The sequence below is a fragment of the Microcaecilia unicolor genome, chromosome 5 (genome assembly GCF_901765095.1).
Source record: "Microcaecilia unicolor chromosome 5, aMicUni1.1, whole genome shotgun sequence".
Classification (NCBI taxonomy): Eukaryota; Metazoa; Chordata; class Amphibia; order Gymnophiona; family Siphonopidae; genus Microcaecilia; species Microcaecilia unicolor.
The window spans coordinates 265,233,535-265,247,368 of record NC_044035.1 but is presented as its reverse complement, the minus strand read 5'-3'; positions in this window follow the sequence as shown (position 1 = coordinate 265,247,368).

The window sequence follows — 13,834 nt, the reverse complement described above, 5'->3', positions numbered from 1 at the left end:
TGGCCTAGTGGTTAGAGCACCAGTCTTAAAATCCAGAGATGGCCAGTTCAAATCCCACTGCTGCTCCGTGTAATCTTGGGCAAGTCACTTAACCCTCCATTGCCTCAGGTACAAACTTAGATTGTGAGCCCTCCTGGGACAGAGAAATATCCAGTGTACCTGAATGTAACTCACCTTGAGGTACTACTGAAAAAGGTATGAGCAAAATCTAAATAAATGTTATGTGTTTTTTAAATTTTTGTTGTCATTTTTGACTGTTTTATATTGATGCATGTTATGTATGTAAACCTGTAATCCACCTAGAAAATGTGGATTATAAATATTTTAAATAAATAAACTTAACCATTCCACAAATACCTCAAGGGGAAGATGAGTGCTGTCTTTGGAAATGTAAAATGATTTTATTTTACATTTGCCTTCAATCATGTCTTATGAAGCTACATGCTTCATGACACATATTTGCAAATCAACCAAATGAACCACAGAATACTTGAGTTTTCTTAAAATTTACTCTGACACTTCTAATTCTTTGCTTTTCAGTTTTGCATACCTTATTCTTTATAACATGTTATCAAAGAAATGAAGGAAGCAACAGCTATCAACATTTCAAAGTAGATTAAATGATGATCGTTGCCCTTTTCATTTTTTTTACATATTTTGTATCACCCATTAACAGAGCATTAAATTAATAGATTTTGATTGAATTAATTATAAAACAGCATTGTGATCTTCTGACTACAGTATTTAATAAATCAGCAATTGTCAACTGCCTTTTCAGTAGGTTCAATTATCTTCCAATGATTAGCTCATTGCAAGAAGCTATTATTATTAGGCTTTGTAGCATAATTAACTTTTCTACCTTTTGATATAAAGTGGTGATAGGTTGTAAGTTGAGAGGCATTCATCTCCTATGATCAAAGGTGAGAAGAGAATAAAAGCTTGGAAAAATTGTGTTGGTGGATTCAAATGTCAGAAAACTCAAATTTAAAGGACACGAGTAAATGGAAAGCAAACATGGCATTCTGTCTTTTGTTTTTCTTTTTATAATTATCATGTTAAACTCTTTTGTTTGGCAGTACAAATGATTTTTAAATTAGGTACTGGGGAGTCAGCCACTGTGAATAGTACTTTGTATTGACTGTTGTACAAACTGTCATCCCAGTAATGTTTCCTGAATTGGAAGTTGCTGTCTCATTTTGGATTCTGCTTCATTTGTATTAGAATGATGCTGCTGCAGAGGAGAAAAGCAATAAATAAGAACATTCTTGGATGAGAATCTTACACCAAAGGAATTCTCTGAAGGAAGTTATTGCTTAGGAGTCCTCCACTAAAATGGGCCATTCTTCGAAAAAATTAATATACCTTCCTGTAAGGCTTATGTGATGAACTGAAAGAGATCCAAGCATGAAACTGCTCAAGAGAAGTATCCTAGCAAAGTCAATTTGTGGTATATGATTGCCAACTAATTGAATTTTTAATTATGATACTCGAGTGACCTGATGATCTCAATTTTCACCACCATAATGAACCCATGACTGTGTCCATCAAAAAGTGCTCTACCATCATCTTCAAGGATGGCAAGCAAAGTTACTTGCAGCAAAGCAGTTCTCAAAAAATTATTTTCCATCAGAAACTGATTGAGTTGAAAAATAAATTTAAGAAAAGCAACTTGGTGCATGAAAACCTTTTTGGCAAATAGTTAATAACTGGGTGGACTATATGGACCAGGTTTATTTTTCTGTCATCACCTACTATATTGCTGTGTGTATGTAGAACAAGGATAGTTAACTGGAAGTTGTATCACATAGATGAGTAAAGCGGCTAGAGCAGTGATATGGGAGGAATATGATTCAGTGTGGGGTTCATTAAAAAACATAATGCAGTTAGAGGGGAATTCTACAAAGAGGTTCCTATTTTTAGGTTTCAGCAAAAATCCACCAGGGTGGAGAACTCTGAGATCCCACGCAGGGCCTTGCTGACACGGTAAGCGAGGTAAGCAATGCAGGGGGGTGCGGACCTCTAGAGGGCGCCACTCACTTGCAAAATCTTTTACCTGAAGTTGAGATTCTCCTCTCTCCCCTGCCCTTCCCGCATCAGGAAGTGAAGGTAACCCAGCAGTGCTGAGACAGACACAGACAGACACCACCCTGCTCTGCTAAAGCTGCTTCAAAGAGTACAACCAGCAGCTATTTATGGCTTTGGTGTGTGAACAACTTTTATTCAGGGTGAGCTGGAACAGCATTCAAATTAAAGAGAACAGGTTTGGAGGCAGGTGTGCAAGTGAGACTGGGGAGAAATAAAAAATAAATAGTGTAATTGTTATCTGTAAGTGGTTCAAAGTTTTTGTTTTTTGAGCATGTACACTGAGAGGAGGGCATGACTGCAACGATGTGTACATAATTATCATAGCTACAGCTAAAATCCATTTAATTGGCTGAGAAAGTTCAGCTGACGTATAGTGTAGAATAGCTGGTAAGTAAAAATCTGATTGCTTTTTTTGTGCGTTTGTTTTTATATAAAACATTCTGCTTGGATAGGGAGAGTTTGTGATATTTGAAAATACATTTTGCTTTAATGAAATTGCTAAACTTTAGAGTCAGAGACTTATCAATGAGGGATACATACAGGAAGCCCTGGAAACAGAGTTAAGAGGATAGATACCAGCAACAGAATCAGACACTGGGCCAGCATGATCAGAAAAAGAAAGTCACCAGCCAACAAAGGTAGAAAAAAATCGTTTTATTTTCATTTTAGTGTTTGGAATATGTCCACTTTGAGAATTTACATCTGCTATCTTATTTTGCAATGTATAGCAGTCTCCAAGAGACTGGGCTCCCAGTGAGCCAGGGAGGTCAGACTGTGTAAATGAGATGAAGAGACCCCCCCCCCCCCTCCACTGTAACAAAGACAGGAACATGCATAATCAAAGCTTAGGTCTCTGCAGTTACAAGGGCTGGCCATTCCTAATTATGCTAATAGTTTTTAATAGGCTAAGTCCCACTGAAAAGCCTCTTTATAAAGGCAGTGCTTTCTCTGGAGAGCAGTGTTAAGAAACAGCAGGAATTGTGTTTATTTTTTTAAACTGCTTTCCTGTGTAAGCTAATTTACAGTTTTCTAGTATATGCTTGACATTGAAGGGTGTGGTAGACCCTTTTGTCAGGTCTGGCTGGGCCTGTAGTTTTCAGTCTAAAGGAAAGACAGGTAGCAATGGAGAAACATCTAATGAAGAAGCGAGATGGAGGGGGGGGGGGGGGGCACCAACTGATAGTCTGCAGGGGGGCACCAGAGACCCTTGGCAAGGCCCTGATCCCACGAAGAGAAACAGATCAAAAGGGAAGTGGGAAATGGACCGCGGACTCCAGAAATAACAAGCAGGCTTATTTTGAAAGAGAAGGGCGCCCATCTTTTATTGATCAAAAACCTGACACAGTGCTGTGTTTCGGCCTATGACCTGTCTGAGGTGTTTTTTATTTGTAAACCATTGCCAGTATCAGAGGTATATCAAGTTTGAAAATAAAGTAAAGTAAAATATGTGCCCTTATATTAATGCAAATGACTAGAATACCTGTATTTACGCATGTTTTTGCACCCTAAATCTAAATGACTCCTTATAGAATTAACTCCTGCTGGAATTAACATATTCTAACTATCATTACATACCCACGCTAACAATGCCTTATACTTAACACACATTAATTGTTAAGGCAGCAGAAAATGCAGAGCATGTGGAGGTAGGGGCAGCCCAAGGCAATCTGCTACCTGAGGCAGGGATGAGGTGCCGCCTGTGGTTCACCTGGGAGCGACCACCATTGCCCAGGAGTTGAGCCCCCAGGTGCAGGTGACCACCAGGACTTCTGGATACCAACGGGGTCCGGCGGCCAAGCAGAGATCAGAAGGTCCAATCCAAGAGCCAGGGCAGGCAGCAAAGCAGAGAATGGTCAGGTTCAATCCGAGAGTCAAGTCAAACAGGAAAGTAGACTGCAGAATGCTCAATCACAAGCACCAGACCTCTACAACGATAGAAGCCGAAACAAGGTATGAAGGGAACCGCGGTTCTTAAATAGTCCCCTCGTCGACCGCAATCTTAGTCAGCTGGGGAGAGCAATCCTGGATTGGTAGGCTGCAGGAGCGGGGTGGAGCAGAGCGAGAGGCGGCCAATCCTGCACCATCGGCGAGACGAAAGACCGCGCCGGAAGGAAGCCCTGCCTCACAGACGCCGACAGTCCGCATGGCTGGCCTTCAGGCCGAATAGGAATGGCCGGCCACGCGACTGAAACGAGCTTGACCGACGCTGACTACCAACATGGCCGGCCATCGCCACCGAGATAGCAACCGGAGGGGGACCACCCGTACGGAATGCACCACAGGCCGGCCTTCAGGACCAAATAGATATGGCCGGCCACGCGACCGAAGCGAGCATGGCCAACGCTGACCACCAACATGGCTGCCCATCGCTACCGAGATAGCGTCTGGAGGCGAACCGACCGTGCAGATCGCACCACAGGTGAGGAACGTAACAGCGGCCTAAGCAAATCACTGCATTAAAGTAATGGCATTTGCATGCATAAATTTGCATAAGTCTTATCTTACATAGCACGTATTTTGCAGGTTGGTGTACAGTGGGGGCGGGACTCACATGTTTGTGTGTAATATATAGAATACTATAAATTATGCACATTTTTCTGTTTTGAAAATGAACTCCATAGTATCCTATGCAGATACTGTGTGAGGATGTGCCCCTTGCCAGTTTTAACAGCCTACTTTAACAACTGATCAAAACAAATATCATGGTTATGTATATAATCTCGTTTATCTCGCAACATATTAAGGGCAAATTTTTAACAATATATGATGCTGTACAAGGGCATTCATATCCCAAACATACTAGCACATCAATCACATCAATCACATGCCTTCATTGTTCATATAATTATAGCCCTAGAAGGCCATTATTTTTCTTCTTTTCTTCTTTCAAATATACAATTTACAAGGGAAAATGTGTTACTTATTACACTGAAGATAAGAACTCAGCAGAGTCTCAACATTGTGGAGACTAGTTGTAATATCTGGATGTTCAAAGTCTTAACCAATATGTAATGGTCCATCTTATTAACCCAATGTATTTAAAGTTTCAGTGCCATCACATACCTACTTCAGGGGCATCATATATTATAACTACTAGTATTACTACGTAGTGTTTCTATAACTCTATTAGATGTTCACAGCGCTGTCTATATCCACAAAAGAGACAGTCCCTGTTCCACAGAACTTTCAATCTAGGCATCAAGTTTGTGCCATACATTTTAAATCCATGTTGGACTCCAAAACTCTAGGTCTTTATTTCAGAAACATGAAAAAGCTTTAATCCATAAATCATCCATTTTAATACTTCATAAGTCATCCCATTCATTCCGAATATATTTAAAAAAAAAAAAGGCAAATTCTTCACCAGTAAAACAACTATCCGGCTTATAATCGAAAGTGATCGCCGGTCATCTTCCGACACAAATCGGGAGATGGCCGGCAATTTTTTAAAAGCGGCGAAATCGGTATAATCGCAAGCGGCATTTTTAACTGCATCGCCGCTTTCCCGTCGCTTCGCCGGTGAAAGTTCAAGGGGGTGTGTCAGTAGATTAGCGAAGGCGGGACATGGGCGGGCATGGGCGTGGCTACCAGATGGCTGGCTTTCGTCGATAATGGAAAAACAAAGCGACATTAAGCAGTATTTCGCCGGCTTTACTTGGTCCTTTTATTTTCACGACCAAGCCTCAAAAAGGTGCCCCAACTGACCAGATGACCACTGGAGGGAATGGGGAATGACCTCCCCATACTCCCCCAGTGGTCACCAATCCCCTTCCAAACTAAAAAAAAATAAAACTAAAAACCTTTTTTGCCCAGCCTGTATGCCAGCCTCAAATGCCGTACCCACCTCCATGACAGCAGAATGTGTTGTATCTTCCGACAGCCTTTCCCTGGTTGCGATGTGGCTCTCGGGTGAGTGTGACTCCTTTTCTGTTAGGTGCCCTGCAGAGTCACATTAGCAATGCATTGTGGTGGGTGTAGGGTACTGGGCTCTACTCCCATGGTGCTTTCCCCCCCTGCTAACTAGATCAGAATGTGTGCCCTATTTTGTTTCCTGTTGTAGTCCATGCGGTAGTGGCCATTTTTGTAAGCCAGTTTTAGTTCCCTTTCCTGTGTTACCCACATTAGAGAACGTAGTTCTTACCTTGCATGGTGCTGAAAGAGGGCATTGTACACCATTGTGCCAGCTCTGACCTACTGCTAATCTTAGTACCAGGAGACTCTTTGCCAGTGGGGCACAACCTCTGATCTGCAGTTAACTGTGAGTAAACGTGCTTATTTCAAGAAAGGACTTTTTCAGAGAGATTAGTCTTCAGGTGTGAACTGGTGTGCCAAAGTTATACAGCAGCAATAAGTCCTAGAGGTTGTATGCAGGTCCCTGAAACAATTTTAGTGGGTGCAGTACATTTGTGGGTAGTGGGTTTGGGGGGGGGGGGTTGGGGGGCTCAGCTCCCAAAGTAAGGGAGCTATGCACGTGGGAGCTTTTCTGAAGTCCAGCGCAGTGACCCCTAGGGTGGCTGGTTGGTGTCCTTGCATGTCAGGGGGGCCAGTGCACTAAAAATGCTGGCTTCTCCCACAGCCAAATGCCTTGAATTTGGCCGGGGTTTGAGATGGCCGACATAACTTTCCATTATCGCTGAAAAACAAACCCGGCCATCTCAAACCCGGCGAACTCCACGGCATTTGGCCGGGTTAAACCGTATTATCGAAAAAAAGAGATGGCCGGCCATCTTTTTCGATAATACGGTTCCAACCAGCTGTAGCACCGCCACCAACATAGATCGCCGGCGATCTATTTGGCCAGCGACGTTCGATTATGCCCCTCTATGTGCACAATACCAGACTCCTGAGGCAGGCACATATGTGCCAAAACATTTTAAACCAACCTTAAATAAACCCCTTCATTTTTATATTGGGAGTCCTGAGTCTGTTTTTGAAAAGCCTGATTCAGTTCCCACGCCTTGTTTTTTTTTTTTGGTTCTGTTTCATTGCATGGGACTTTCATGTTCTTTCCACTTTTTGTGGTATTTTTTCACAGTACCATCAGGGCATTCTCTATGACAGAGATCAGTATCCCACACAGTTAAATTCAACCACAGTGGCACATTTCAGAGACTCTCTTTGATTCTATACTCATTCTATACTCATAGTTATGTGATCAGGCAAAAAACCTTTCAGTCTATTTTCTGTATGTTTTGCTCTTTTGTCTTAATTTTGGGGCATTTTTCTGTTCACCACTAAAAAAGCAGTCCTAAATTTGCCTGCTTAGCAGTGCGGGTGCTGGCCTTTAATATTGCCGGCACCTGCATAACTACCAGCTTCCCTCAGCACCAAGAACTTCTCCTGCCCTCTTAAATCATGTTCAGTATCAGGTGTTTTTTTTCTACCAGCAAGTATTCAAAGACTAGGCATTAGAAATGTAAGTCTAGGTCTATCAATTTTTGATATACTGCCTTCTATTGAAGCACAAATCAAGGTGGTTTACATATATAACTATTCAGGTACTTGCACTGTCCCAGATGGGCTCACAATCTAAGTATATTGTACCTGGGGCAATGGAGGACTAAAGTGACTTGTCCAGGGTTACATGGAGCTGACCATTAGGCAGCAGTGGGAATTGAACCTGGTTCCCCAGGTCTGCATCCTGTTGCACTAACCATTAGGCCACTCCTCCACAATGATATATGCTTGGGAGATTCATAGAATACATCTTAGTTTACCATTCATTCATCATCTCAGGCAACAAACAAAATATGGGGCCCTTTTACTAAACCACTTTATAAAACGGGCTTAGCACATTTTAATGTGGGACTTACTCGCACACAAAGCCTACTTCAAAAAGGGCAATACTTAAGGCATTAGTGCGCATTACTTGGAAAAATTTAATACGGGAGCACTTACTGCCCTCTGTTTAGAATGTGCTAAAGAGCTACCGCATTAACTCTGCATTATCTAGTTAGTGTGAGCTAATGAGAATGAGTTACCTGGAAAATGCTTCCACAACCTCTCCTGAAACAAAATTACAAAAACAAAAAAATAATGATGTGTGATTAGCACATGCTGAGAGGCAAATTACTGCAAAACACAACGTATTTTGCAGCAATCCATTTTTCCTGCATTAACTGCTGGATTCTATATAACATACCTAATGTTCTGTGCTGGAATCTGTCATGAAAAATTACAACAATGAACAGAAAAGGTGTAATCAGCAAAACAATATACGGATCTTTTATAACACTAAACATTTATTTACTATCTAAATAGTACCTGGAGAGTACAGGTAATATAGCTGCTCACAGGTTATCAAATATAACTGTTCACAGGGTCTCAGCATAGATATCTTTCTCTCTTTTCTCCACGGTTATGACTGGGGCAAAAGCCAGTACATCCTAGAGGAATTGAGCTCCTGAGCCAATCAGAGCCCAGAACAACAAGTTTTAAAATTAGCTGGCCACATCACTGCAGGTTACCTCTTACCTGTGTTAACTAAAGAGGTAACAGTAATCTCTCTGTAACAGCTTTAAACATAAACATGCACCAACTGCTGGACAAACTAGAGAAATACACTTCAAGAAATAATACAGTTTACAGACTTAGAACCCACTGTTTTGTCATAGCGTAGTTATAGAATATGGCCCAGTGCACGTAAATCTACACCCAGGGTTTTACACCACATTTTCATTGTTGTAAATGAAGGTGCATAGTTTTAGGTGCTGGGATATCAACTAAGCGTATTCTCTGTTTTGCGCCTAAATCTAAGTGCCGCTTATAGAATACGCTTAGTCAGAAATGTTTACTGTGTGGAAATTTTAGGTGTCTTATAAAAAATATAGCCCTAAGAGCACATTAGTGCTTAACACAGTTTAGTAAAAGGGCCCCTATAATACCAATCAAGCAACTTATGCTATCTTTTGTTCATATGATCTTCTCTCTCTCTCTCTCTCTCTCTCTCTCTCACTATCTATCTATCTATCTATCTATCTATCTATCTATCTATCTATCTATCTATCTATCTATCTATCTATATATATATATATATATATATATATATACACACACACACACACACACACACACACACACACATATATATATATATATAGAGAGAGAGAGAGAGAGAGAGAGAGAGAGAGATATTGGTCAAATGAATAGAAAGATATTGTTTAGCATTTGAGCCTTATTTGGCAGGGCATTGATGATATCTTGGGTGAATAACATTAGGAAGTACAGTATCATCTATTAGAAGAACTCCAATTTCTCCTTTTTGGTAGTAACATCTTCCAGAGACTTTTATTTCAGAACAGTGGTAGCAGAATGACCTTTTCTCTCAAAAATGTCCAAGTTGCAATTTTTGATGCCCTGATTTTAAGACATTTTGATTCACAGTTTGTCCAAATTTCAAAGGATGGGGTGGCAGCGGGACATGGGCTGCACCAAAAAAATAGATGGAACAATTTGACAACATCTAGGGCCAAAATTAATATGTTTTTGGCTAGACAAATTCAATGGCTTGATTTTGTGCATTTTTCTTTTGGACAGTACTGAGCACAAAAACATCTAGCAAATCGCCATTTTTGAAACCAAAAGTTGACATTTTTCTGGTTTGAAAATGACTATCCAGCTTATTTTCGAAAGTTAAAGACACCCATATTTCGACCCAAATCGGGAGATGGGCGTCCGTTTCCCGTGGGTGCCCAAATCTGTATAATCGAAACCCGATTTTTGGCGTCCTCAACTACAGTCCATCACGGAGACGAACAAAGATCACGTGGGCGTGTCGTAGGCGTGGCGAAGGCGGGACTAGGGCGTGGTTATCGGCGGAGGAGAGATGGGTGTCTTTAGCTGATAATCGAACAAGAAGGGCGTTTTGGACGAGAATTTGGTCCACTTTATTTGGACCCTTTTTTTTCAGGTCCAAGGCCCAAAAAAGTGCCCCAACTGACCAGATGACCACCGGAGGGAATCGGGGATCACCTCCCCTGACTCCCCCAGTGGTCACTAACACCCTCCCACAAAAAAAACCCACTTTACAAACTTTTTTCCCAGCCTGTATGCCAGCCTCAAATGCCGTACCCCCCTCCATGACAGCAGAATGTGTTCTATCCTCTGACAGCCTTTCCCTGGTTCTGATGTGGGTCTCGGATGAGCGTGACACCTTTTCTGTTAAGGGCACTGCAGAATCACATCAGCAATGCATTGTGGTGGGTGTAGGGTATTGGGCTCCGTGATTCCACTAGCTTGTGTTACATGCTCACGATGTTGGTAGTTGGTAGGCTCTACTCCCATGGTGCTTTTCCCTCTGCTTACTGGGTCAGAGTGTGCCCTGTTTTGTTTCCGGTAGTCCATGAGGTAGTGGCCATTTGTGTAAGACACTTTTAGATCCATTTCATGTGTTAGCCACGTTACAGCACTTAGTTCTTACCTTGAATGTTGCTGAAAGAGGGCATTGTACACCATTCTGCCAGCTCAGACCTACTGCTAATCTCAGTACCAGGGAGACTCATTGCCAGTGGGGCACAACCTCTGATCTGCAGTTAACTGTGAGTAAACGTGCTTATTCAAATAAAGGACGTTTTCAGCGAGATTAGACTTCAGGTGTGAACTGCTGTGCCAAGGTTATAGCAGCAACAAGTCCTGTCCCTGGAGCACTTTTAGTGGGTACAGCAGTGCACTTCAGGTAGGCAGACCCAGGCCCATCCCCCCCCCCCCCGTAACACTTGTGGTGGTAAATGGGAGGCCTCTAAAACCCACTGTACACACATGTAGTTGCCCCCTTCACCCCTAAGAGCTATGGTAGTGTTGTACATTTGTCCCTCCCACGACCAAATGGCTTGGATTGGGACGTTTCTGAGCTGGGCGTTTTTAGTTACCATTATCGCAAAAAACAAAAAACGCCCATCTCAGAAGGGACCAGAAGATGGGCGTCCTTCTCACAGAGTCGCCCAAATCAGTATAATGGAAAGCCGATTTTGGGCATCCCCGACTGCTTTCCATTGCAGGGATGACCAAAGTTCCCGGGGGCGTGTTGGTGGCGTAGCGAAGACGGGACTTGGGCGTGCCTAACACATGGGCATTTTCAACCCATAATAGAAAAAAAGGGCGTCCCTGATGAACACTTGGACAGCTTTACCTGGTCCTTTTTTTTTTACAACCAAGCCACAAAAAGGTGCCAGAACTGAACTGACCAGATGACCACCGGAGGGAATCGGGTATGACCTCCCTTTACTGCCCCAGTGGTCACTAACCCCCTCCCACCCTCAAAACAAATTTAAAAAAATATTTTTTTCCAGCATCTATGCCAGCCTCAAATATCATACCCAGTTCCATGACAGCAGTATGCAGGTCCCTGGAGCAGTTTTAGTGGGTGTAGTGCACTTCAGGCAGGCAGACCCAGGCCCATCCCCTCCTACCTGTTACACTTGTGGTGGTAAATGTGAGCCCTTCAAAACCCACCACAAACCCACTGTACCCACATGTAGGGGCCCCCATTCACCCATAAGGGTTATGGTAGTGGTGTACAGTTGTGGGGGAGTGGGTTTTTTTTTGGGGGGGGGGTTGGGGGGCTCAGCACCCAAGGTAAGGGAGCTATGTACCTGGGAGCTTTTTCTGAAGTTCATTGCAGTGCCCCCTAGGGTGCCTGGTTGGTGCCCTGGCATGTCAGGGGAGCCACTGCACTACAAATGCTGGCTCCTCCCATGACCAAAGGGCTTGCATTTGGTTGTTTCTGAGATGGGCGTCCTTAGTTTTCATTATCGCCGAAAATCAGAAATGACCAAGTCTAAGGATGACCGTCTCTAGGGACGACCTAAATTTCAAGATTTGGGCGTCCCTGGCCGTATTATCGAAACGAAAGATGGACGCCCATCTTGTTTCGATAATACGGGTTTCCCTGACCCTTCGCCAGGACATCCTGTGAGGATGTCCTTAGGAAAACCTAAGCACCCCTTTCGATTATGCCCCTCCATGTAACCTGACCCAAACAGCAATGCCTGCTGAGGATAGCTAATCTGAGAGACTGCCTCTTAATGCAAGCACTACTGAGATAGTTCCCTATTGTCCTGCCCCCCCCCCCCCCAATTAACAATTGTGGAAGCAAATCATTTGTAAATAAGAAAGGAAGGGAGAACATTCTTCTTGCCACTTTAATTTGTCAGATAAGTAATAAGTACATATAAGCATCACCATGTTGGGACAGACCAAGGGTCCATCGAGCCCAACACCCTGTCACCGACAGCGGCCAAAAGAACAAGCAATTTGTCCCACCCATCCTAGAAGTGCTGTATTATTCCCTCATTCATTCAATAACATTCTATGGCTTTTTCCTCCAGGAAGCCGTCCAACCCTTTTTTGAAGTCCGCTAAGTTAACCGCCTTAACCACCTTTTCCGGCAGCGAATTCCAGAGTTAACTATGCATTGAGTGATGAAAAATGTCCCCATATTCATTTTAAATTTACCACACTGCAGCTTCATCGCATGCCCCCTTGTCCTAGTATTTTTGGAAAGCATAAACAGATGCTCCACATCAACCCGTTCCATTCCACTCATTATCTTGTAGACCTCTATCATATCTCCCCTCAGCCACCTTTTCTCCAAGCTGAAGAGCCCCAGTTATGAGGTGGTTCCATACTGCTGTCTGTCTGCTGCCTTCTTACTAGTTCTCCAGTATCAGCTTCTGAACTGTCACTATGAAAACCAAGAGCCAAAGCAGTGAAGTGAAATAAGAGTTCTTGGCCTGAAGGCACTAATATGTCCAATAGGTGTTGCCATCAGTTGATCTACTTAATTTTTAAAATAGTTGGGGATCAACACAAGGTTGTTTTGCATTTGATTTGCTCTCAGTATGATTGTCCTTTGCATATAATGATTGATCATAATCCAATATCATGTTGTTTCAATGTATCATTCAAATCCACCTTGAGCTAACAAAGAAATATATTCATAAGCCAGGTTGGGTTTCCTTATATGCATAACCTCTGTCAAAGTCAATTTTGCTCATTTATTTCCTGCCTATGTTTCTGGAAATTGACTACCTTTAAGTATGTTCCATTTTCAAATCATACTGCAGCATAAAAATCCCCTGTAGGGATAGAACGGCATACCTGGACTGGTGTTGCCTAGCATAATTACCCCAAGAACTAAGCACATTTAGGATACCTATGCCAGCTTTCACTGACAGCGAAACATTTCAGTGAATTTAATAAATTACTATGGGATGTTTAGAAGTATCACAGGGGCAGAAATATGCCTTTGTGCCTAATGGTAAATCCAGATAACCATAATGATTTTTTAATTACATAGTGGAAACAATAAGGATTCAATTCACTCCATAACTTTCTGACCTCTGGAGGATGAATATAGTTAAAATTCAAGTAGCACTACCATAAAGCAAATGTTTGGCAAATCTCTTCCTTCTACCCAAAGGAAAACACTTTAATGGCCTGAGAAAAGATATCTGGAACATGAAGGGAGGAGGTCACTGAGTATTTTTTATTTATAAGCAAAAGGAGCCTTCAGTTGTGCTTTATTAATCAGACCTGACACGGTTCATGTTTAGACAAGGAACGCCTGCATCAGGGGTCTATTATTGATATCTATTGCCAAGGATATCAATCATCCTTTATCTATTTGCACCTTTCATCGTCTGAAAATACGCCAAATTCTAACAGTGCAGGAACAAACAAAATGCAAATGCTAAAACATTCCATGTTGTGCTGGAGAAAGATGGAAGTGTACATGGCATTTTTCTCCAGC